The sequence below is a fragment of the Delphinus delphis genome, chromosome 4 (genome assembly GCF_949987515.2).
Source record: "Delphinus delphis chromosome 4, mDelDel1.2, whole genome shotgun sequence".
Classification (NCBI taxonomy): domain Eukaryota; kingdom Metazoa; phylum Chordata; class Mammalia; order Artiodactyla; family Delphinidae; genus Delphinus; species Delphinus delphis.
This window is the reverse complement of record NC_082686.1, coordinates 87,042,996-87,069,552: the sequence shown is the minus strand read 5'-3', so window position 1 is coordinate 87,069,552 and position 26,557 is coordinate 87,042,996. Positions and strand designations below refer to the sequence as shown.

Sequence of the window (26,557 nt, the reverse complement as noted above, 5' to 3'; positions counted from 1 at the left end):
GGACCAGGGCTCGAACCCACGTCCCCTGCATTGGCAGGTGGATTCCCAACCACTGCGCCACCAGTGAAGCCCTTCAAGGCCTTTTCTATGGCAGGATGATTTTTTGAAAAATACTGCTTTGTGTTTTCCTCTTTATAACTTTCAACTCTTCCAAAAGGGACACCAGGCCATTAGCTCTCCTTTACTTCAGGGGAAGTATGTGTTCCTGGACTGAGGCAGAATTTTTCTTCAAGATCTGTCCCTGGTTGGCTTCTACTTTACTAAGCCTGAAGAGAGTACTTGAGGTGTCCTGGGGGCGGGGGAGGAAAAAGAGGCAAGTACCATAAAGAACTTAAGAGAGGAGGGGGAATTTGCAGGGGCAGGAAAAGAGAAGGAGGGTGGTGGGTTCTGAGAGGAGTGGGAGATGATGCTTAGGTTTTAGGTATTTCCTTGGCAAATTGGCCCGACCTCCCAGAGGATGGCAGAGGGTGTGCTAGGAACTCTGATCCTCATATGGCAGAGAAGTAGAGAGAAACTGGATTTTGAGGAACCACTTGGGGCTTGGTTGGCTGTTAGCAGTCAGCAGGACAGACAAGAGGATGGAGGCTCTGTCCTTGTTTTCTGGTACCACGTAAGCCTTCCATATTTGGTGCCTAAGACTGTTACCTGGTTTGGTAAAAGAGATGCTTGGAAACCACTTTATTTTCCTTAAAGAAAACAAAGAGATGGGTATTCCTTGAACACCTGAGTCTGAGATCCAATTTCTCTGCAAATCTCAATTTCTGTGATTCTAAATTCTGTGACTTGTTGACATCCAATCGAAGGTTGTTCTTTATCTTTTAATCCTCCCAGTCTCACCCTCTACTCCACCCTCATGCCTGGGTGGTGGCTGTTCTGTGGTGGCACCTCTTCCTCAAAGTTGCTCCGAATGATAATTATAAGCTTATTTCTTCTGAATACACACATGCAGGGAAAAAGGGCCAGCCCAATGTGATTAATCCCAGGCTACTAACTAATAAATAGTACTTTTTGTTCTCCTTCTTTATTATGTCCAGAATACTCATTCCTACCCCAGATACAGGTCCTGTCCCTTCAGTAGAGGCCTTCCCTCAACAAAGGCTCAGGACAGCAGGCATCTGGATAATCTGTGTCTGATATGCTAGAAGCCCATGGAATGGATACCACTTACCCAGGTTAAGGTTAGGAATAATATTCAGAATTTCTTTTTCAAAGAGTCTTTCTAGTAGAACACCAAATTGTGCCAACAGAATGATCTCAGATATACAACAGCTAGATAAAACACTAGAAGGAGATATCCTACCATGTTAGGAGTAATCTGTCTTTGAATGAAGGGATGACGGGTGATGTTTTTCTCACTTTTTTTGCTCTTCTGTACTTCCTGAATTTTCTATAAGTATATATTTTTTATAATTAAAGAAAGGTTAAAAAATAATAAAAAGAAAAATTATCTTTCCTTTTTAAAATACCAGGAAACCTGCACATTTAGATACTGAGGAGACAATTTCTTGAATAGCTTTTCAAGAATGCAGGTTGAGCTTGTCTGCCTAGAAACAAAGAGAAATCTATCAAGTGAATTTTATAATGTTTACTGACTTTCTGAAGCCCCCTGATGGGTGATGTGAAATGCCAAAGACTTCAAGTACTTTCTAAGGTAGTTAAGTTCCCTTAGTGAGATTCCTTGTAATCTAAAGCAATTACAAGTCTTTTGAATGAAAGAATGAGGAACATTTTGTAATGTGTACATCTCTATTACAAAAGTCACCTTTCCTGCAGTTTCAAATTAGAGCAGTAGATGAATAAATAAGACTGCTGTGGAAAGAGAACCTCAGTTGAGGTGGAGCTGTCAGGCCCTAATTTCATGAGATACACCAGGACTGACTGTTACCACTTAGAATAAGTTCTGCTGACTAATTAAAGTGCACGCACAGTTTCATTTAATTACAGAAGACTACTTTTAGCACAATCAATTTTCATCTGGTCTCAGAATCCAGACTTCATTCACTTAAGTGCAATTAACACTGCTTCTTTTCTATTCCTAATCAATTTCAGAGAAACCTGAAACATATTTGAATTTTAAACGTTTTAGACATGAAGGAGGAGATTTTACATATTGATGATTTTCTTAGCTGTCCTGGGACGCTGGTGGATTGTTTTTTACACTCTCTAGGTAATAAATTATCTGCTTACACCAGAAACGAGCTATTATTTGCAATCCATTTGCATTTTTAAAATAGCTTTCTGATTATAACAATGGTAGATATTCATTAAAAACTTGGGCTGTGCAGTATAGTGGTTAAGAACAGACACTTTCTCCTCATATGACCCTGGGAACAAATTCTGGCTCCATCATTGGCCTTCTGCAAGTCCCTTAATATCTCCAGGTCGCATTCTCCTTATCCTTGAAATGAAGACAGACTAGTGGTCTTGGTTAGTCATTATTAGGACTAAAAGAGAAAGTGTGTCTGTGGCATAAAGCACATGGTAAATGCTCAGTAAAAGTAGGTGTGCTTACTAGTGCTTTTGTACCATTGAGAAAAATATAAAGAATGAAACAAAAATCACCCATAACCTCAAAGCTCAAATACACATCTGTGAGTATTTTGGTGTTTTAATTTTCTGTATATATCAGTACATACCCTCTTCTAGATACCTTTCCCCTCTTCAGTTAAATTTTTCCTTTCTGCCTAATTATTCAAAAATAAGAGCAAGGTTAAGAAGATTATTGCAAAAATGGACTGTTATGTGGCAATTAAAATGGTATTTATGAAGAGTTTATTACAACATGGAATAGGCTTTGATTTATAATGTTCCTTGATATGTAATATGATCACAATGATAGAAAACAAGTAATGTGTGAGGAAAAAAAGACTATAGAGAAATGCACCCACGGTACTGAGTTCATGAGTTGGGATTATGAGGAATTTGCCCCATCACCTTCCCTTGTACTTTTCAGCATTTCCCAAATCTTCTATTGCTAGCATGTATTATTTTAGTGAAAAATTAAGATTTGCTTAAAATAAGCTTACATCTTTTCAGTTTCAATTCCTCCATGATGTTTTCTCCAAAGACCCTACACTACAGCAATCTCTTACCTCTCTGAATTCCAATACCCATATTCTCGACCAGTGGTTTGGAAGAAAAGAGGTATGTGCTAGCAGCTGCCATTAACCCTGTGAACTTGAGCAAGTCATTTAAACCCACCTGTAGATTATTTTTTATCATTTGTAAAGTGAGAAGACTGAGCTCATTCAATAATAGCTCAGGCTTCTTTGTGCAGATTAACTCAGAAGATCAGAATAAGGGGGAAGGGAGATCATAGTCCAGGATCACTTTTTTTTTTGGAAAGGGGCTTCTAGCCCGTTCACTGATCTCCAAAAATTATATACTTTAAAACATTTCTCTAAAAATATGTTTGACATTTTCCTTTCACTTTTTTTTTTTGTGTGGTACGTGGGCTTCTCACTGCTGTGGCCTCTCCCGCCACAGAGCACAGGCTCCGGACGCGCAGGCTCCGCGGCCATGGCTCACGGGCCCAGCTGCTCCGTGGCATGTGGGATCCTCCTGGACTGGGGCACGAACCCGCGTCCCCTGCATCGGCAGGCGGACTCCCAACCACTGCGCCACCAGGGAAGCCCTCCTTTCACTTTTTGATTGTAAAACTAGTATATAAAAATTTCTATAAGAACCATGACAAAATTAAATATTAATTAAAATATAAAGAATAAGAAAATAAGCAATTTAATTTAGAACCAGGGAATTTTAAGGGATAGCAGCATATTATCAGCTCCCATTCACCAGTCTATTTTGGTTATCTTGAGTTTAAATAGAGTTCCTTTCAATTTTGTGGGTCAAACATAAGTTGCTTAGAAACAACCTGGGGTTGTGTTGTGAAGGAACTGATCTATGTGAGATTAAATGTCAATTCTGCTTGTGAGGAGTCTGACTTTCCTTTTGCCGCTTTAGATATCCATTGATTAACTGTCACTGGATCAAAACGTAAAAAAAAAGAAAAAACCCACCAAACAACCAACCAACCCATTCTGCATATGCAAAAGAAAAGAAAGTATCCCTTGCAAAGTGAGGAATGAAAATCACTATGCAAGTTTGGATAAAGTACTTGCCACAATAAACAATTTTCGTTGAAGTGAAATTATGTGCAGATGAGTTAGGGACCTCATTTCCCTGGATCTAGTAGCCCAGGCTGGTGAAGAGTGGCTGAAATGTCCCCACTCACATCACTTGTTGACTGACAGCTCAGTGTTAGTTGAGGATTCCATGTGGCTGCCAAAGAACATATTCCACCTGAGGCTGCAATCAAAGATGTTTTTCAAACTTAATTAAAAAAAAATTGAAGTACGGTTGATTTACAGTGTTGTGTTAGCTTCTGGTGTACAGCAAAGTGATTCAGTTAGGCATACATATATAGCTATTTTTTTTCAGATTCTTTTCCCTTATAGGTTATTACAAAATATTGAGTATAGTTCCCTGTGCTATATAGTAGGTCTTTGTTACTTATCTATTTTATATATGGTAGTGTGTATATGTTAATCCCAAATTCCTAATTTATCCCTCCCTCCCTCTTTCCGCTTTGGTAACCATAAGTTTATTTTCTATCTCTGTGGGTCTGTTTCTGTTTTGTAGCCACTTTCATTTGTATCATTTTTTTTTAAAGATTCTGCATATAAGTGATATCATATGATATTTGTCTTTGTCTGGCTTACTTCACTTAGTATGATAATCTCTAGGTCCAAGGGATAGGATAGAATTTTGATTGGTCAGAATTAGTTTGAGTTCTGGGTGTAAGTCCTGGGTGTCCCACGTAGTGAGGGTCATTGACAAACTGGAGTCTTTTCAGGCAAGAGTGGATGGGCAGGAGTAAGCCTGTTTATGAAGCAATTCACCTGGTAAAGCAAGGCTCAGAGGGGTGCTGAGCGCAGAGCAAGCAGTTTAGCCTTGTTTCTGCAGACAGCAGAATTAGGATGAATAGGTGGCAGTTCCAGGGAACAGATTTTTTTAAAATAAATTTATTATTTTATGTATTTATTTTTGGCTGTGTTGGGTCTTCATTGCTGCGTGCAGGCTTTCTCTAGTTGCAGCGAGAGGGGGCTACTCTTCGTTGCGGTGCGCAGGCTTCTCATTGTGGTGGCTTCTCTTGCTGTGGAGCAGGGCTCTAGGCGCGTGGGCGTCAGTAGTTGTAGCACGTGGGCTCAGTAGTTGTGGCTCGTGGGATCTAGAGCACAGGCTCAGTAGTTGTGGTGCACAGGCTTAGTTGCTCTGCAGCATGTGGGATCTTCCCGGACCGGGGCACGAACCCGTGTCCCCTGCATCGGCAGGTGGACTCTCAACCACTGCGCCACCAGGGAAGCCCAGGGGTCAGTTTTGAAAGGGCTTTTAGGGTATTCATTAGCAAATGAACACCTTTGCAGAGCCAGAATTTTACATGATCCTGTTTGTAGCTCCAGTGGTATTTGCATTCATAACGAAGAACTGCCCTAAAAGTGCCCTGAAATGAGGTTTGGAGACTAAGTCTGTTGTTTGCTGCTGCTTTGAGAGTAAGGTTTTGTGAGGCCAGTTTCTCAGAGGCTACTTATTTTCTGTAGGTCTCCTGGCTGCTCTCTGGGCTGCTAAGGGCAGGAGACTACAGGGCTGCTTTACCACAGGCTTGGGGACATGGGGAGGGCCCTTGGGTTTGAGCCTTGTCTCATGTTCCATGCAACAAGTCATGTGAGGAGGGAAGCGGCAGGTGGATAGTTATAGTGTGAGCCCTGTTAGCTTTTCTTCCTGTAAAGCAAGCGCCCGACTTCAGCTTTGATTGCCGAGGTATCCACTTCAAAGAGGCACCCGCTTCAAAGATGGCATCCTCTTCAAAGTTGGCTATCTCGAATAAACACATTGCTAGCTACAAGACTAGATAAAGGGCCAAGCTGTGCCCCGCCCCTGCACCTTACATCCCAGGCTCCTTTGTTTTAGAGTTCTTTGACAACTGACCATTTGGGAGGATTGTTTTTTTTTCTCTTCCAGAGCTTTAAATTCCCACTCTTATGCTTTAAATTCACCAATAAAGAGTGGGCCCTTGAAACCCTAGGCCCCCACTCTCAAACCCAATAAAAGGACAGCCCTAGACCCATGCTTGCGTTCTTTCTCTCTACCTGTGACTTTGCTGTGTGGTCCCAGTTGTGCCATGTAATTTCTAGGACCTGTAAGTAATAAACGTTTATTTTTCTTTTAAAAGTTTCCTGATAGTTATTGCTGAAGGCATCTTGCAATCATAGTAAGAAACACAAGGGCCAGCCCAACCACAACACTGGTTAGGCTGAGACAGGCACAGAATAACAGTGAACTACAAGCAATGTGACTCTGTTCCAAAGGGGTTTCTTCTCCTTTAGCCATGTCTCCAAGTGGGGAAAGTCACTAGGAAACTCCCTACCAGCTTTATAAAATAAGGCATTAGAAATATTTGCTAAACCCAAACTATATGTTTGTGCTTGCATCATAGCAATATTAAACAAAACAAAACACCTAGATGCTGATGCTACTCTCAAGAAGCTCACTGTTCAATGATAAAATAAAAATAGAGGTAACTGCAATTCAAGAGAAGGTGAATAAATATTGCAAAAAGAAATAAACTTACTTGCTCAAAATCACCCTATTATTGGTAAATAAAAGATCTGGAATTCAAGATATTTATTCTTTCCTTTTAGGGCAGATTGCATCTTCCAAAAGTGGCTACAGTGGTGTTTCTGGTCCCCCAGCCTCTTCAGAACTTTGCCACACTCCATTAAATGGTGGAATCTGTGGCCCTGTCTTTGAACACTTGCCCTGACAAACAGAATGCAATGGAAGTGAACTGGTGTGACTTTTAAGGCTACATCCTAAAAGGTGATACAGTTTCTGCCTGCCTCTCTTTTACTCTCTAGCCACTCACTCTTGGAATCTAGCTGTCATGTTGGAAGGAAGCCCAGGCCTCAAAGAAAGGCCACCTGTAGGTGTTTTAGCCATCTACCACACTAAGGTTTCGGGTGACTACCAGCGTAAGCCTTCTGATATGTGACTGGGGGCGCCTGTAGATGATTCCAACCCCTCGCCATTGCTACCAGCCTTCAAGCCACATAGTGGAACCAAGATGAGCCATCCTCTCTGAGCCCTACCCAAATTGCAGATTTTTGAGCAAAATAAATATTGTTGTTTTAAGTCACAAGTGCTGGAGTAATTTATCACACATCCAGAGTAACTGGAGCATACCTTAGGTCAGAGGACTGGAGCAGGGAAGGAGGACTAAGTGTAGGAAGGGACCTTGTGATGGGGCTTCCTCGAAGGATTGGGCGGGCTAATGACGTGTGGTAGCATTTCCTCAAAAAGCGTTTTAGGGACAAAGAGTTCTGTGGTCAAATGAGCTGGAGAAACTTCAGGTTAAAACAAAGGCTGCAAATTGGTGGCCTATAGGCCAGGTCTAGCCAAGAGTCATGTTTTCTCCCCCTCATCCTAGATGTGAAATTTCACATCAAAACTTGGATTTCAGGAGAACGGCCAAGATGGCAGAGTAGAAAGACCCTGAGCTCACCTCCTCTCACAAGCACACCAAAATCACAACTATCTGCAGAACAACCATTGATGGAAAAAACTGGAACTTACTAGAAAACATCTTCTACAACTAAAGACATGAAGAAGGAACCACAATAAGACAAGTAGGAGGGGGGGACACTCGATGTAGTCAAATCCCATACCTCCTGGGTGGGCAACCCACAAACTGGAGAAAAATTATGTTGCAGAGATTCTTCCACAGGAGTGAGAGTTTGAGGCCCATGTCAGGCTCCCCAGCCTGAGGGTCCGGCACCAGGAAGACAAGCCCCCAGAGCATTAGGCTTTGAAGGCCAGCGGGGCTTAATTGCAGGAGTCCCTTAGGGCTGGAGGAAATAGAGACTTTACTTTTGAAGGGCACACACCAAATCTCATGTGCACCAGGACCCAGGGCAAGCTCAGTAGTTTGATAGGAGCCTGGGCCAGACCTACCTGCTGGTCTTGGAGGGTCTCCTGGAGAGAGGTGGGGGGTGACTGTGGCTCACTATGGGGACATAAACACTAGTGGCATATTGGGGAACGTTCAAATGCATGAACACTGCTGCTGGCAACTGCCATCTTGGCTCCTTAGCACCAAGACCTGGCCCCACCCAACAGCCTACAGGCACCAGTGCTGTGGTGCCTCAGGACAAACAACTAACTGGGTGGGAACACAGCCCTGCCCATCAGCAGACAGGCTGCCTAAAGACTTCCTGAGCCCATAGCCACCCCCAGACACAGCCTTGCCCACCAGAGGGCCAAAACCTAGCTGTACCCACCAGTGGTCAGGCACTGGCCCTTCCCACCAAGAAGCCTGCACAAGCCTCTAGACCAGCCTAGAGCATAGAGCTTGGGTGACGAGAGGGGAGTGCACTGCTGGGATGCATAGAATGTCTCCCACAGAAGGCCACTTCTCCAAGGTCGAGAAATAGAACTAACCTACCACATACATAAAAATACAAATAGCAACTTAGACAAAATGAGGGGGTAGAGGAATACATTCCAGACAAAGGAACAAGATAAAACCCCAGAAGGAGAACTAAGTGAAATGGAGGTAGGTGATCCACCTGAGAAAGAGTTCAGAGTAATGATTGTAAAGATAAAGAATTCTGGAAGAGAATGGCTGCACAGAGTGAGAAGCTAGAAGTTTTTAACAAAGAGTTAGAAAATATAAAGAATAAACAAACAGAGATGAAGAATACAATAACTGAAATGAAAAATACACTAGAAGGAATCAATAGTAGACTAAATGATACAGAAGAACAGCTCAGTGAGCTGGAAGACAGAGTAGTGGAGATCACTGCTGCTGAACAGAAAAAAGAATGAAAAGAAATGAGGACAGTTTAAGAGACCTCTAGTACAACATCAAGCACACTAATATTCACATTATAGGGGTCCCAGAAGGAGAGGAGAAAGAAAAAGGGCCTGAGAAAATATTTGAAGATATAATAGCTGAAAACTTCCCTAACTTGGGAAAGGAAACAGTCATCCAAGTCCAGGAAGTTCAGAGAGTCCCATAGAGGATTAACTTAAAGAGGAACACACCAAGACACACTGTAATCAAAACTACAAAAATTAAAGATAAAGAGAGAATATTAAAAGCAGCAAGGGAAAAGCAACAAATAACATACAACGGAAGTCCCATACGGCTATCAGCTGATTTTTCAGCAGAACCTCTGCAGGCCAGAAGGGAGTGGCATGATATATTTAAAGCGATGAAAGGGGAAAACCTACAACCAAGAATACTCTACCCAGCAAGGCTCTCATTCAGATTTGATGGAGAAATCAAAAGCTTTACAGACAAGCAAAAGCTAAAAGAATTCATCACCACCAAACCATCTTTACAACAAATGTTAAAAGGAATTTCTCTAAGCAAGAAGGAGACCACAACTAGAAACAAGAAAATTGCAAAGTGAAAAATTCACTGGTACAATAAGTAAAGGTAGGAAAATCACCCTCACACAAAGCTAGTAAGGAGGTTAAAAGACAAAAGTCGTAAAATCATCTGTATCCACAATAAGCAGTTAAGGGATACACAAAACAATTAGATGCAAAATATGATATCAAAAACAGTATGCAGGGGACTTCCCTGGTGGCACAGTGGTTAAGAATCTGCCTGCCAATGCAGGGGACATGGGTTCGAGCCCTGGTCAGGGAAGATCCCACATGCTGCGGAGCAACTAAGCCCATGTACAACAACTACTGAGCCTGCGCTCTAGAGCCCATGAGCTGCAACTACTGAGCCTGTGTGCTACAACTACTGAAGCCCACACACCTAGAGCCCCTGCTCCACAACAAGAGAAGCTGCCACAATGAGAAGCCTGCGCACCGCAACAAAGAGTAGCCCCACTCGCCGCAACTAGAGAAAGCTCACGCACTGCAAGACCCAACACAGCCAAAAATAAATAAATAAATAAAATTAAAAAAAACAGTATGCAGGGTTTTAAAAATGCATTTGAAATTGAGAGATCAGCAACTTAATACAATCATGTATATATACAGACTGTTATATGAAAACCTCATGGTAACTGCAAACCAAAAATCTATAATATAATATATATACACACAAAAAAGAAAAAGGAATCCAAACATAACTGATAGTCTTCATATCAAAGAGAACAAAAGAAGAAAAGGGGGGAAAAAGACCTGTGGAAACAAATCCAAAACAATTTAAAAAATGGCAGTAAGAACATACATATTGATAATTACCTTAAAAGTAAACTGACTAATGCTCCAATCAAAAGTCAGAGTGGCTGAATAGATACAAAAACAAGACCTATATATATATGCTGCTTATAGGAGGCTCATATGAGATCTGGAGACACTTACAGACTGAAAGTGAGGGCATGGAAAAAGGTATTCCACACAAATGGATATCAAAAGAAATGCAGAGTAGCAATACTTATACTAGACAAAATAGACTTTAAAATAAAGACTGTTAAAAGAGACAAAGAGGGACATTACATAATGATAAAGGGATCAATCTAAGAAGATATAACAACTGTAAATATATATGCACCCAACATAGGAGCACCTCAATATGTAAGGCAAATGTTAAGAGATATAAAAGGAGAAATCGACAGTAAAACAATAATATTGGGAGAGTTTAACACCCCACTTACATCAATGGACAGATCATCCAGACAGAAAATCAATAGGGAAACACAGGCCTTATATGACACATCAGACCAACTGGACTTAAATGGTATATATATATATACATACACATACATATATATATATATACACACACACACACACACATATATATATATATATATACACACACACCATTCCATTTGAAAATAGCAAAATACACATTCTTTTCAAGTGCACATGGAACATTCTCCAGGATAGATCACATGCTAGGCTACAAAACAAGCCTCAGTAAATTTTAGAAAACTGAAATCATATCAAGCATCTTTTATGACCACAATGCTATGAGACTAGAAATCAACTACAAGAAAAAACTGCAAAAACACAAACACGTGGAGGCTAAACAATATGCTACTAAACAACCAATGTATCACTGAAGAAATCAAAGAGGAAATCAAAAAATACTAGAGACAAGTGAAAACAAAAACAGGATGATCCAATACCCATGGGACGCAGCAGAAGCAGTTCTAAGAGGGAAGTTTATAGCAATACAAGCTTACCTCAGGAAACAAGCAAAAATTCAAATAAACAATCTAACCTTACACCTAAAGGAACTAGAGAAAGAAGAACAAATAAAACCCAAAGTTAGTAGAAGGAAAGAAATCATAAAGATCAGAGAAGAAATAGAGACTAACAATAGAAAAGATCAATGAAACTAAAAGCTAGTTCTTTGAAAAGAAAAACAAAATTGAAAACCTTTAGCCAGATTCATCAAGAAAAAAAAAACCAGAGCTCAAATCAGTAAAATCAGAAATGAAAAAGAAGTTACAACTGATACTACAGAAATACAAAGCATCATAAGAGACTAGTATGAGCAGCTATAGGCCAATAAAATGGATAACCTAGAAGAAACGAATAAATTTCTAGAAAGGTACAATCTCCCAAGACTGAACCAGGAAGAAATAGAAAATATGAACAGACCAATTACAAGTACTGAAATTGAATCAGTAATTAAAAAACTCCCAACAAACAAAAGTCCAGGACCAGATGGCTTCACAGATAAATTCTACCAAACATTTAGAGACAAGTTAACACCTATCTTTCTGAAACCATTCCAAAAAATTGCAGAAAAAGGAATACTTCTAAACTCATTCTATGAGGCCACCATCACCCTGATATCAAAACCAGACAAAAATATCACACAAAAAGAAAATTACAGACCAATATCACTGAAGAATATAGATGCAAAAATCCTTAACAAAATACTAGCAAACTGACTCCAACAATACATTAAAAGCATCATACACCATGATCAAGTGGGATTTATCCCAAGGGTGCGAGGACTTTTCAATATCTGCAAATTGATCAATGTGATATATACTAACAAACTGAAGAATAAAAGCCATATTATCATCTCAATAGATGCAGAAAAAGCTTTTGATAAAATTCAACATCCATTCATGATAAAAACTCCCCAGAAGGTAGGCATAGAGGGAACATACTTCAACAAAATAGAGACCATATATGGCAAACCCACAGCTAACATCATAATCAATGGTGAAAAGCTGAAAGCATTTCCTCTAAGATCAGGAACAAGACGAGGATGCCCACTGTCACCACTTTTATTCAACGAAGTTTTGTAAGTCCTAGTCACAACAATCAGAGAAGAAAAAGAAATAAAAGGAATCCAAACTGGAAAGGAAGAAGCAAATCTGTCACTGTTTGCAGATGACATGATACTATACATAGAAAATCCTAAAGACACCACTAGAAAACTACTAGAGCTCATCAATGAATTTGGTAAAGTTGTAGGTACAAAATTAATGCACAGAAATCTGTTGCCTTTCTGTACACTAACAATAAACTATCAGAAAGAGAAATTAGGGAAACAATCCCATTTAGCATTGCATCAAAAAGAATAAAATATCTAGGAATAAACCTACGTAAGGAGACAAAGGACCTATACTCTATAAGATGTTGATGAAAGAAATTGAAGACAACACACACGTGGAAAGATATACTGTGTTCTTGGATTGGAATAATCAGTATTGTTAAAATGACAATACTACTGAAGGAGATCTACAGATTCAATGCCATCCCTATCAAATTACCAATGGCATTTTTCAAAGAACTGGAACAAATAATTTTAAAATTTATATGGAAACACAAAAGACCCTGAATAGCCAAAGCAATCTTGAGAAAGAAGAATGGAGGTGGAAAAATCACACTCTCTGACTTCAGACTATACTACAAAGCTACAGTAAATAAAACTGTATGGTACTGGCACAAAAACTGACACATAGATCAATGGAACAGGATAGAGAGCCCAGAAATAAACCCACACACTTATGGTCAATTAATATGTGACAAAAGAGGCAAGAATATACAATGGAGAAAAGCTAGTCTCTTCAATAAGTGGTGCTGGGAAAACTGGACAACTACATGTAAAAGAATGAAATTAGGACATTCGCTAACATCATACAAAAATAAAGTCATAATGGATTAAGATCTAAATGTAACACCAGATACCATAAAACTCCTAGAGGAAAACATAGGCAGAACACTCTGACATGAATCACAGCAATATTTTTCTGGATCTGTCTCCTACAGTAATGGAACTGAAACCAAAAATAAACAAATGGGACCTAATAAAACTTATAAGCTTTTGCACAGCAAAGGAAACCATAAACAAAATGAAAAGACAACCTACAGACAGGAAGAAAATATTTGCAAACAATGTAAGTGACAAACGCTTAATTTTCACAATATACAAACAGCTCATACAGCTTAACATAAAAAAACGAAACAAGGGCTTCCCTGGTGGCGCAGTGGTTGAAAGTCTGCCTGCCAGGGCAGGGGACACGGGTTCGTGTCCCGGTCCAGGAAGATCCCACATGCCGTGGAGCGGCTGGGCGCATGAGCCATGGTCGCTGAGCCTGAGTGTCTGGAGCCTGTGCTCCGCAACAGGAGAGGCCACAGCAGTGAGAGGCACGCATACCACAAAAACCCCAAAAAAACAACAAAAAACCCCGAAACAACCCAATCAAAAAATGGGCAGAAGACCTCAATAGACATTTCTCCAAAGAAGACATTCACATGACTAACAGACACATGAAAAGATGCTCAGCATTGCTAATCATTACAGAAATGCAAATTGAAACTATAACGAGGTATCATCTCACACTGGTCAGAATGCTCATCATCAAAAAGTCTACAAATAATAAATGCTGGAGAGGATGCAGAGAAAAGGGAACCCTCCTACACTTTTTTTTTTGCGGTACGCGGGCCTCTCACTGTTGTGGCCTCTCCCGCTGCGGAGCACAGGCTCCGGACGCGCAGGCTCAGCGGTCATGGCTCACGGGCCCAGCCGCTCCGCGGCACGTGGGATCTTCCCGGACTGGGGCACGAACCCGCGTCCCCTTCATCGGCAGGTGGACTCTCAACCACTGCGCCACCAGGGAAGCCCCCTCCTACACTTTTGGTGGGAATGTAAACTGGTGTAGCCACTATGGAGAGCAGTATGGAGGTTCCTTAAAAAACTACAAAAATAGAGTTATCATATGATCTAGCAAGCAATCTCACTCCTGGGCATATATCCACAAAACACAAAAACTCTAATTAGAAAAGATACATGCACCCCAATGTTCATAGTGGCGCTATTTAGAATAGCCAAGACATGGAAGCAACCTAAATGTCCACCGACAGATGAATGAAGATGTAGTATGTGTGTGTGTGTTTGTGTACATAAAATGGAATACTACTCAGCCATAAAAAGAATGAAATATTGCCATTTGAAGCAACATGGAAGACCTAGAGATTATCATGCTCAGTGAAGTAAGTCAGAGAGAGAAAGACAAATATCATATGATATCACTTATGTGTGGAATCTAAAAAAAATGATACAAATGAACTTATTGACCAAACAGATAAAGACTCACAGACATGGAAAAGTAACTTATGGTTACCAAAGGAGAAAGGGGGCAGGAATAAATTAGGAGTTTGGAATTAACAGATCACCCTACTATATATGAAATAAACAAGGACCTACTGTATAGCACAGGGAACTATGTTCAATATCTTATAATAACTTATAATGGAAAATAATATGTATTTACATAGCTGAATCACTTTTCTGTACACCAGAAACTAACACAACATTGTAAATCAACTATACTTCAATTATAAACCACCACCACCCAGATTTCAGACATTTCATGAAGATCTGTTAATATCAGGCCCACATGTCTAGAAGCAGCACCTCTCTGGTGCAATATGTGATCTCCACTTCACCACAGTCACTGCCGGATCCTGACCTTTACCTGCCTGGATCCTGGAGGTAACTGAATTGGCAACTTGTGGGCAAAGTGAGCAGGTGCCTTTCTGCATGACTTCCTGGGATCTTCATCTGCTTATGTGCATTTTAAATCTCTAAGAGGGGTATATAAGCAGTAATCCCTAAATGGAATTACCTTGAAACTCTGTGTGTGTGCGTGTGTGTAGTGTTAGGGTTCTCCAGAATACAGCTCGGAAAAAGCTGCTACAGAGACCCAGAGCACGAGGATCTGAAACAGAGCTCTTTGGTGGGATAAATTTGGTGTATCCTGAGAAGTTATCAGGGACAGGAATTTGCCACACTTTGTTTTTATGTGATTGTCTCCAGTAGAGACTCATCTCCAATTAGCCATCAGGTTCTCTGATCCTCACATCTGCTGTGTGAATCAGATTTCTTCATGATTTTGTTGTTGCTGTTCCAGAAAGGGCAATGAAACCCAGAATGTGGAGGGAAGAATTAAAATAATTTCTGTATGTTTTTGAGAAGACAACTTATTTGATGCATTTATCATTTCAATACTAATTAGTCATTTAAAATGTCCTTTAAAACTATATATAATTATGTGTACAGATTGGGCAAAGACTTATTGTTGTTACCTTCAAAATAACTTAAATAATAGAAAATCTTTGATAAAGGCATAATTTTCTGGTGACCAACAAATTTTAAGTTCTGTGGTTGGTTTGGGATCTGTAAAACATGCAAACATTCTTTATGTTTGGAATAGCAATTAAGAGCAGGAGTTTTGGAGTTAGATGTGATCAGAATCCCAGTTCTATCGTGGTGTGACCCTGAGTACATCACTGAATCTCTCTTTGTCTCAGTTTCCCCACATTAAAATGGGAGCAACACTTGCCACATAGGATCGCTGTGAGCTCTGAGTGACATGATGAATGTAAAACACTGGGCTCAGAACATGGAGCCCACCCCAGGCAGCACTTAGAGCTACAACTAAAGCAACCTTAGGAAGGCTGGACACGTAAACCGGTTCTTTCCTCCATCCCTTTCCTTGGCTGCATGGCAAGGCCACCAGAGGGACTAGTTTAGGAGCACTTTTCTTTGTAACAGTTTTTCCTGGTGATGAAGATTTAACTTGCTATACCTAATACCCATGTAGACACTGACTTCCATGGTGGAAACCACTCCCTCTCCCATCCTATCAGGATATTTAAAGAAAAAAACTGAGCCCATCATTTTGACGGGAAAAGTCAGATTAAAAATTCACTCAGGCTTCCCTCGTGGCGCAGTAGTTGAGAGTCCGCCTGCAGATGCAGGGGACACGGGTTCATGCCCCGGTCCAGGAAGATCCCACATGCTGCGGAGCGGCTGGGCCTGTGAGCCATGGCCGCTGAGCCTGTGCGTCCGGAGCCTGTGCTCCGCAACGGGAGAGGCCACAACGGTGAGAGGCCCGCGTACCACCAAAAAAAGAAAAAAAAAAAAATTCACTCATACTGTATTGATCACATTGTACTGATATTCTGCTTTTCTCCCTTTTCCTTTTGACTACGTGATTGTCACCATGGTTGACCAGGTGCGAAGACAGAGTCTAGATCCAGTTAGTTATCTTATGAGGATAATGGGAAGGAAAATGGTGGAAGCTGCTTTCTTTGACCTGAAATCAAACTGCCTGACTCAATGGCAAAGCAAACATTCTTATGAGCCGCCAGAAGCTCCCCTACCCTGCATCAGGGTGGTGGTGCCACATGGTGAGGGGACCATGTTCATGCCACCTTGAGCGAATATCCAGCTGTTCACAGCTACTATGGAGCTAGGCAGTTTGTCACACCCACCGGTGCCTTAAAAAAAAATTCCAGATGGTCAAAATTACCACACATTCTCCTTGTGTACTGATTTATTGGCCTGCGAGGATTAATTTGGATGGAACTGGAGAAATACTTTCTATGCCAAGGATACGAGCCATTGGATCTAGCTTCTTGGCAGCAGCTGCCTCATTCCCAGTGTCAGAGCACAGAAGAGAAGCCCAGTCAAATGCCAGGCCAGAGGCTTCATGGGCCCAGGAGAAAATCTGCCGCTGGAGCTCTCTTTTCTACGGAACCTATAGGGGAGGTTATGGATAGAGTGACATTCCTTTCTTTTCTTTTCTTTTTATATTTATTTTATTTATTTTTGGTTGCATTGGGTCTTCCTTGCTGTGCGTGGGCTTTCTCTAGTTACGGCGAGTGGGGGCCACTCTTCGCTGCAGTGCGCGGGCCTCTCACTGCGGTGGCTTCTCTTGTTGCAGAGCACGGGCTCTAGGTGCGCGAGCTTCAGTAGTGGTGGCACGCGGGCTCAGTAGTTGTGGCTCATGGACTCTAGAGCGCAGGCTCAGTAGCTGTGGCGCACGGGCTTAGCTGCTCCGTGGCATGTGGGACCTTCCCAGACCAGGGATTGAACCTGTGTCCCCTGCATTGGCAGGCGGATTCTCAACCACTGCACCACCAGGGAAGCCCCCATTCCTTTATTTTCAATTATTAGACTGTACTGTCAAGACTTGCTAGACTTTCACAAATAATAATACCTGCACTGCTCTCAGGAGCTATTATGTAATTAGGAACACATTTTGAAAGGTTAGGCACAACATTTTTAAAAGGAAATACTTAGATGTACAAGATAGTATTGCTTTTCTAATGTCTTTATAAAATGGATTATTTCTCATATAGAACTCCTTTCATTGAGGTAATTCACAAAATTTGAGAGGTAGCATCCTCTCAAAGTCATTTATTATACACATTTACACATTTAATTCACTCATTCAGCAAAATTATTGACAAGCCTGCTCTGTAACAGGCAGTGTTCTAGTCACTAGGTATGGTGGTGAACAAGACAGATGCTGATCCTGCCACTGTGTGCAGTCTGGTGGGGCATAGATAGATGCAACACAGTGCTGTGAGATAGCGGGGAAAGGTGCTCTAGGAACAAACAGGAGGGGATCCCAACTAGACTTAAGGGATCTTCCTGGAAGCAGTGAAAGCCAATTGAGGCTCTAAGAGTGAACTGAAGTTAGCCAGGTAATGGGGGTGAGGAAAGAACCTTTCTGATGGGAGAAATAGCATGTGCGAAAGCTAGGAAGAAGATTACATGGTCTCTTCTAGGAACTGATAATGTATTATGATGCCAGTGTAGACATCAGGTGGGAGACAGAGTTGAGGATGTAGAGGCAAGAATGGTCCAAATAATAAAGGACCTTATAAAGTTAGGTCCATTAGTTCAGACTTCATTCTGTAAGTGGGAAGTCATTATTCAGATCTGTGTTTTAGAAAGATTATTTGGTGGAAATGAAGAGAACAGGAGCTTTCCATTCTCCACTCTGGAGGCAGGAAGACCAGTTACAAGGCTGTTATTGTTGTCTGTATAAGATGATGGTGACCCGAATAGCGTGTTGGCAGAAAAGATGGAGAGAAATGGATGGAGATGAGAGATATTTAGCAGAATCAACAGGACTTGGTCTTTGATTAGATGTTGGAGGAGAGATAGATGTTGTGTGTGGGAGAAAGAGACAGACAGACAGAGACAGAAAAAGATAGAGACAGAGAGATATGAGTCTTTTCGCTTGGGGGATTCTATTCCCCGAGTTAGGGAACAGAAAAGGTGAAGTAGGGTTACAGTGAAGAGCTCGGATCTGATGTGCAGTTTAAGGTGTCTTGGTATGATGGAACATAGATGTTGAGTAGGCTGTGGGCTATGTGGGTTTTATGTCAAGAGGACAGTCAGAGCCAGAGATGTGGATTTTGGAGTCATCAGCATGTGAGTGGTGACTGGAATCACATGAGGGGATTCCAGTGAGAGGTGTCAGGAGAGGAGAGCAGGCTGCCCAGGGTTGCACTCTGGGAACATCAGCAACAAGGAATAAGCAGAGGAGGAAGAACTTACTTGGGTGGGAGGGAGAGTTTGTGTTCAGAAAATCCAAAAGAAGAGAACCCTTAAGCTGAGGAAGTGTTTAACAGTGTCGAATGCTGCAGAGAGGTTAAATTAGGCTGAAGTGCACCTATGAACGTGGACAGCCATGGAGATGTGATGATTTTGTCCAGAGCAATGTCCATGGAATAGGAGTGGAAGCCAAATCACCATGGATTGAGAGCAAATGAGCACGCGCCTGCACGCACACACACACACACGGTCATACATTGGAACAGTAAATACAACCTTCTCTGGAGTGTTTGTGGAGTTACTCAAACTACGAAATAGCTGAAAAATCGCAGTCTTCACTTAATATTTTCCCCTCACTTCAATGCATTTATACGTACACACCCACCTATTTACTTATTTATCTGTCTTAAACTGTTAAGCCAAATGCCTTATTTGAATCATAGCCGAGGCTAAGGATGGGAATGGGGTAGGGAAAGGAACAGCCATGTTTTCTTTCCCTTTTATTGTCTCATAGGATCTGAGCATCACCAGAGGAAGGAAGATGCCTTAGGAGCATCTAGTCCAACCCTTTCCTATGGGGAGGGACTAGGGGTGGGGAGGGGCAGAAGAGAGACAAATTAGAAGGCTCTTGCAGTAGTTTGGGCTGAGACCAGGCTGACTGCAACAGGAACAGAGAAGAAAGACTGAATCAGGTTTTCTAAGTGAAGAAATAAGAGGATTTAGTAACAAAACTGCATTGCTTCTTACTAAAAGCAACAGTATTTTCACCTTGAATATGCATAATTTTTAAAGAGCTTTCAAGTGTATTAACTTATTTGACCTTCATAAGTGACTTCTACAAGGTCACCAGCTAGTTAATAATGAACCCAGGGCCAGACCCACATCCCCTAATTTCTACTCTTCTACCTTTTTCATTAATGCAACCTTGTTTCCCTCATCCTGCTCTGCAGCTCTAACCTATCCTTTGCGTTAAGGATCAATCAAGGTTGTTGCCTGGCAAATATTATCTTGGTTGGAGGAAAGAGCAGAACAGAGCCCTTCTGCTTGTCTCTTGTCGCTTAATTTTCTAAGACAAACCAAGTTCATTCTCTTTAGAAATACAAGGTCACTGATACTACACTCAGCTGCTTTTCTGTCAGGAATGAAGCAAACTGCAATGGAATGTTAAAATGGGACTCTTTCAGTCTAAGTCTTGGCTGTGGTTCCAAAAAAAGGATGAAATAATAGGTGCCTGACTTGCAAAAGAAACAGTTATATGTTAAAAAAATATGTATCTATCTCCCAACATTCAGCCTATAATCCTTATAAGAGGGCTAATATTGAAGGGGCTGGGGAGAGCATTTCCATGAAGTGAATGGTCAAGGATGTGTGTTTCTCGTGACCAGGTCTGGGTGAGTCAAGGGGTGAGTCAACCTGAGCTATCTTGAATTCCACCCAAGGGGCCTTCCCAGAAGACTGAGGATTGGTGACCTTCTCATTGGAACTGCAGTTGGCTAGTCCCAGCAGGAATCTCAGGCCTAAAGGCGTTCCTAGCTTAGAGAGGCAAGGAGCTCTAAATTGTGAATATGGAAGGAGGAATGTAAATATTACAGAGGACTGGATGTCTTAGTTATTGAAACAACATTGTTCTTGAGAACCAAAGTGTCTGGAGGACTTTTTATCGTCATAAAGTGACTGGAAAATCTATGGGACTCTTATAGATTGAATCATGTTCCCCCAAAAGATATGGTGAAGTCCTCACCTCTGGTGTCTATGAATGTGATCTTATTTGAAAATGGGTCTTTGCAGATGTAATCAAGTTCAGATGAGGTTCTTATGGTGAACCCTTAATCCAATATCATTGGTGTCCCTATAAGAAGAAGGGAATTTGGACACAGACAAAGAGGGAAGACGGCCATGTGAAGCTGGAGAAGAGGTTGGAGTTATGCAGCCACAAGCCAAGGAACACCTGGGGTTACTAGAAACTGGAAGAGGCAAGGAAGGATCTGCCCTGGAGGCTTCGGAGGGTGCTGGAGGGGAATGGCCCTGCCAACACCTTGATTTCAGAATTGTAGCTCCCAGAGCTGTGAGACAATAAATTTCTTTTGTTTTAAGTGACCTGGGTTGTGATGCTTTGTTACAAAAGCTATGGGAAACTAATACAAAGGACCAACCTATGATTTCAGTCAGAGGATAGCTCACAAATGGGGTTTGAAAGGGCAGTAGAAGATATAATGAAGTTTTCTTTTACTCTTAACCTATCAAATTCTGCCTATTAATTGAAATGCTAGCCTAGTGCCTGATACGTGCTCAACAAATAAATAACAGTTGTGAATGAATGGTTTCCCTAGCTTACTCTTTCTTACATCCTATTTCATTTAATTCTTCAAATGGGCTTATGTGCATTATTTCCATTTTATAAATGTGGAAGGTGATGTCACAGAGATTAAATAATTTGCCCAGGGAAAATGGCTCAGAGTGCAGAACTGAGATTTGAACAGAGGTCTTCCTGACTCCAGTCTGTATTTTTCCACTCTACTCTCATCAGATTAATCCAGAAACAATTGGCAAGATGTCCAATGGCCTGTGTCCTCTTATAGTTCATGTTCAGAGAACTATAACTCATTTTTTAAAATGAGTTTTAAAAAAGTTTTATTCGGAAAATTAAACATGGACAAAGGGTAATTAAAAAGTACAATGACCTGTCATATAACCACCACAAGTTTCAACAATTTTCATGAAAACTATTTTTAATCCTTACATAAATCACATAGATAAAACAGCTTTATATCTATGTGATTAATCTATGTAATGTTATGTTTTTATATCTATATTTTACTATAGAGAGATTTCTCCAAATTTACGCTCTGAGACACAGTTCCAAAACCCCTAACAGCTGACCCCAGCTTCCTGCCATCCTAACCCAAGGGCACGAGGATGGGCCACCAGAGAGAGGCCAGCTCCTCTGCCATAGGGACAGGACATCACGCCCTTTCAATCCATCACTCGCTGGGAACGCAATGCTGTGGGGGACCCCTTTGAGAGCCCACGACCACTGAAGAGCCCCCATGAGCAAAGTCACTGCTGTCACAAAGGCACCGTGTTGGCTGTGGGCAAACTGACTTCACAGCTGCTAATGAGGATGCACAGTGGTGGCAAATTACTATGCCTCATCTTGAAATGATTTCTTAGAATCTGGATGCAAGAATATATTTTCTTGGCAATTCTGGTCCTTAAAAAGACTAATTGAAAAGGCCATCTGTAGGAAAACAGGCAGAGAATAGGTTGGGTAGCTCAAATAAATTGAACATGTATTAAACTCTAGATTCTAGATCTGTGTTTTGTTCTTGGATGACAAAGCTGAAAAAGACAGTTCTTGACTTCAAGGAACTCACAGTCACTTGGAAGGAGTTTTTTGGGGTGTTGAAAAGTATTCTGGACCAGTGGTCAGAAGATATGGACTCTTTTCCTGGTGCCACCACTCTTTAGGGGTGTGATGTCAGCCAAATCAAATAACTTTTTTCATTTCCAAATTTTGGGGAAATTTTTCTGTAAACCGTGAAGAGTTATATCAGAGTTAGGTGATGTTATTATGTTTTTATAAAAATACTTTTCTTGTATGGTTTAAATGTCCGAAGAGATGTGACACAATATGTTAGTCAATAATGGATATGCTGCTAACTAGCCAATCCAAACAACCCTGCTTAAATTCTGTAAGGACGAAACTGCATTAGTGGCTTGAGATTTATTTTTTTAAAAGGATATTTAGAATCTGAAGAACACTGCTGACTCAAGAGAAATGTAAAGGTCAATTGTTGTATCTAAGCTGTGCTGTCATGACATTTGAATAATTAAAAGGGTTTCAGAGATAATTGTAGTCCCACATTTTAACTAAGTATTTAATACAATAAACTATAAACATGCTCTGTTTTCATATGTGGAACTCCCCAGAGCCTATTAACTGTCTAGATGGCAGGAAATAGAAGGACTAAAATGTATTTAAATTAGGGATCACCCAAATCTTTCACACTAGACTTTAGTGGGTGCTAAGAGTGCATTTTAGAGACTTCCTAAAACTCATTCAGGGTATGAAAGGACAAGGACTTTTATTTCATTTAGGTCTTTGTTTGGGGGTTTTAAAATGTATTTTAAAGGGGCTTCCCTGGTGGCGCAGTGGTTGAGAGTCCGCCTGCCAATGCCGGAGACACGGGTTCGTGCCCCGGTCCGGGAAGAGCCCACATACCGCAGAGCGGCTGGGCCCGTGAGCCATGGCCGCTGCACCTGCGCGTCCGGAGCCTGTGCTCCGCAACGGGAGAGGCCACAATAGTGAGAAGCCCATGTACCGCAAAAAAAAAAAAAAAAAAAAAAAAAAAAAAAAAAAAAAAAAAAAAGTACTTTAAAATAAAATACTTAAAAAATTAAAAAAAAATGTAATATTGTTTCCTGGTAGGCAAATTAGAAAAAAATAGATGAGCAAAATAAATAGCCCTATTAATTTTACTAACTAGATATAATAACTGGGAGCACTTTGGGATATCTCATTGTGGGCTTTTCCCTATGTTTATGCATAAAAACCATTGCTCATGAACTCTCAGGGCCAGTTACTTCCTTCTCTGAGCTCCAGTTTTCTCACCTATAAAAAGGAGTTAAGTATATACCTCGTATGGTAGTTGTGGGGAGTAAATTTCATAATACTTATAAAATATTTAGCAGAGTAGCTGGAACATAATAATGTTCAATAAATGTTAGCTATTTTAATTATTTCATTATTTAATTGTGAAAATGGAAACTTACTGTACATGTGGTTGTTTAACCTTTTATTATGGACATGTATGCATGTCAATAAATATACAACTATTACATCACTTTAATGACATAGTAGTGTTCCATTATATAGATTTATCTCAGTGTGTTTCACCTTCTCCTATTATTGCTATTGTAAAAATTTGTATCAAATATCTGTGGGCATGCATCTTTATGCACAAATGATTATTTCTCTAGGATTATCAAGGTATTACTGGGTCAAAAGGCACAAACGTTTGGAAGCTTTTTGGTATATTTTGAAATTGCCTTTCTGAAATATCGCACAAGTCCATTCTTCCACTAGTACTGAGTATTATCATTTAAAAAAATTCTTTGCCACAGTGGCCACTAATGATGCTGAACATTTTTTTTTTTTTCACATACGTATTCCTGGTTGCTAGAAAATTTGCAAAACTGTCTCTGGCTGGTGAGAAGACTTTAATGATTCAATTTATTTAATGGTCAGAGGACAATTCTGGTTGCATGTTTCTTCTTGAGTCAGTATTAGTAAATTATATCAAGAATTATTTCTCTAAATTTTTTCAACTCTTGACCTTTTTATTCTCTGCTATCTTAAATCTGTTTTATCTTCAGATATGCCTCCCTTTTCACTTTTAGTAGTATGTATTCGTGCCTTTTCTCTTTTTTCTTAACATTATCAGAAATTTGTCAATTTTATTAATCTTAAAAAAAACCCCTAAGTTTCTGGTGTTGTTGTTCCTTTGTTTTCTAGTTTATTAATTTCTGCTGTTATTGTTATTCTTCCTATTTTTTGGGGGTTAATTGTTCTCTAACGTTTTAGGTGTCTTCAGTTAATGCTTAATCTACCAATGTTTAGCCTTCTCTCCTAATGTAAATATTTAAGAGTAATGCCCTTGAAGTATTGCTTTATCTACGTTCTACAAGTTTCATTTTGTAGCACTTTGGTAATACTAAGTTGTAAGAATTTATTAATTCCCATTATGATTTCTTTTGAGGTTATGAATTATTCTGAAGGGTGTTTTTAGATGACCAAATATATGAAGTTTTGCATTGTGGTCATAGAACATGATTTACATGAAACAAATTCTTTGAAATGTGTTGAGACTAGCTGTATGGCACGACTGAATTTGGTAACTGTTCCCAGGTGTGTCTAGAAAGAATGTATATTCAGCAATTTTGTGCAGCATTTTATATATGGTCACTAGATTAAATCCTCTGTATCTTTACTGATCTCTTTCTGCATGATACCAATTTCTTAAAGAGGCATATTAAAATATCCATTGTAATGGTAGATTTATTTCTCTTTATAGTTTTATCCATTTTTGTTTTATATATTTTGAATGTATCTTTTTAGTTTTATACAAGTTTTGGAATGGTTTTATCTTCCTATGAATTGAGCCTTTCATATTAGTTAGAAATTCGTTTTTGCCTTTAGTATTGCTTTTGCCTTAAGGTTTTTTCTTTTTTTCTTTTTCTTGTACCTGATACTAATAGCTATGTCAACTTTCTTTTGATTATAATTTGCTTGGTATACATTTTCCATGATTTTTCTTTCAGACTTTTTGTGTCCTTATGTTTTAGGGGTGTCTTTTATAAACAGCCTAGAATTTGTTTTATTTTAAATCTAATCAGCTAATCTGTCATTTAACTGGAGAGATAGGATAATTTACACAATAACTGATATATGTGGATTTATTTCTCCATCTTATTTTGTTCTATTTTTCTCCTTTATGCCATTTTTTTTGAATGACTAAGGCTTTAAAAAAATCTTTAATTCTATTTTTTTCTCAATAGGTTGGAAGTCATACATTCTATTTCTATCATTTTTGTGATTACCCTTAAAAATTTAACATGTATATTTCACAAAAGTCTAAAGTTAATACATATATTTATCCCCCTCCTGAACAACACAAAAATTTAGGCACTAATTGCAATCATTATTATATTTTTTCTAAAAGTTCTATTTTTTCCAAATTTGCCCAGTTACTATTGATAGTCATTTGTCTTTTACTGGTGCTTTCAATTCCCTCTTTTATTTATTTAATGAAACATTCTTTTATATTCTATATCTGATAATTCTTAAGTCTTTGAGGTATGATCTATTTGTTGTTTCTGCTGACTCTTACTCAGGGTTTCCTTTCTTACATGTTTTGAGTTATCTGATTTTGAACTTATATATTTTGGGAAATTTATCTGTGAAGATTTCCTGGGGCTTGGTTTGAGAAGCATTCCTTTAGAGAGAATGTGTGTGTGTGTGTGTGTGTGTGTGTGTGTGTGTGTGTGTGTTTATGTATGGGTATCTATGTATGTGTATATTTATGTAAGTGTACCATGTATGTGCATGTGATATATGTCATGCATGTAAGGTTTAATGTACACATGTGTATTTGAGTTTGTGTATATATGCATGCATGTGTGTTTATGTATGCATGTTTGTGTGTGTGTGTATGTGTATGTTTGTATTGTGTGCATTTCTGTGTGTGTGCGTGTGTATGTGTGTGTTTGTGTATGTGTATGTTTGTGTGTGTGTTGTGTGCGTGTGTTTCTGCGTGTGTGCATGTGTATGTTTGTGTGTGTATTTGTGTGTGTTTGTGTGTGTATGTTTGTGTGTGTATTGTGTGCATGTGTTTCTGTGTGTGCATGTGTTTGTGCGTGTGTGTACGTGTGTGTTTGTGTGTATGTGTGTTTGTGTGTGTTTGTATTGTGTGCATGTGTGTTTCTGTGTGTGTATGCGTGTGTATGTGTGTGTATGTATGTGTGTTTGTGTGTGTGTAGGTTTGTGTTTGTATTGTGTGCATGTGTGTTTCTGTGTGTGTGCGTGTGTATATGTGTATGTTTGTGTGTGTATGTGTGTGTGCGTGTGTGTGTGTGTGTGTGTGTATGTATCTGGCAGCTGGCTGGAGGCACCACCACGGAGGGCTGCTTTAAATTGAATTCTTGGCT

The 26,557-nt window shown here is 40.0% G+C and overlaps 1 protein-coding gene across 8 annotated transcripts in view; it reads right to left on the bottom strand.

Moving 5' to 3' along the window:
• Positions 1–26,557, bottom strand: part of PEX5L (peroxisomal biogenesis factor 5 like) — a 250,634-nt gene that overhangs the window by 21,732 nt on the left and 202,345 nt on the right. The gene's annotated exons all lie outside the window — the stretch shown is intronic.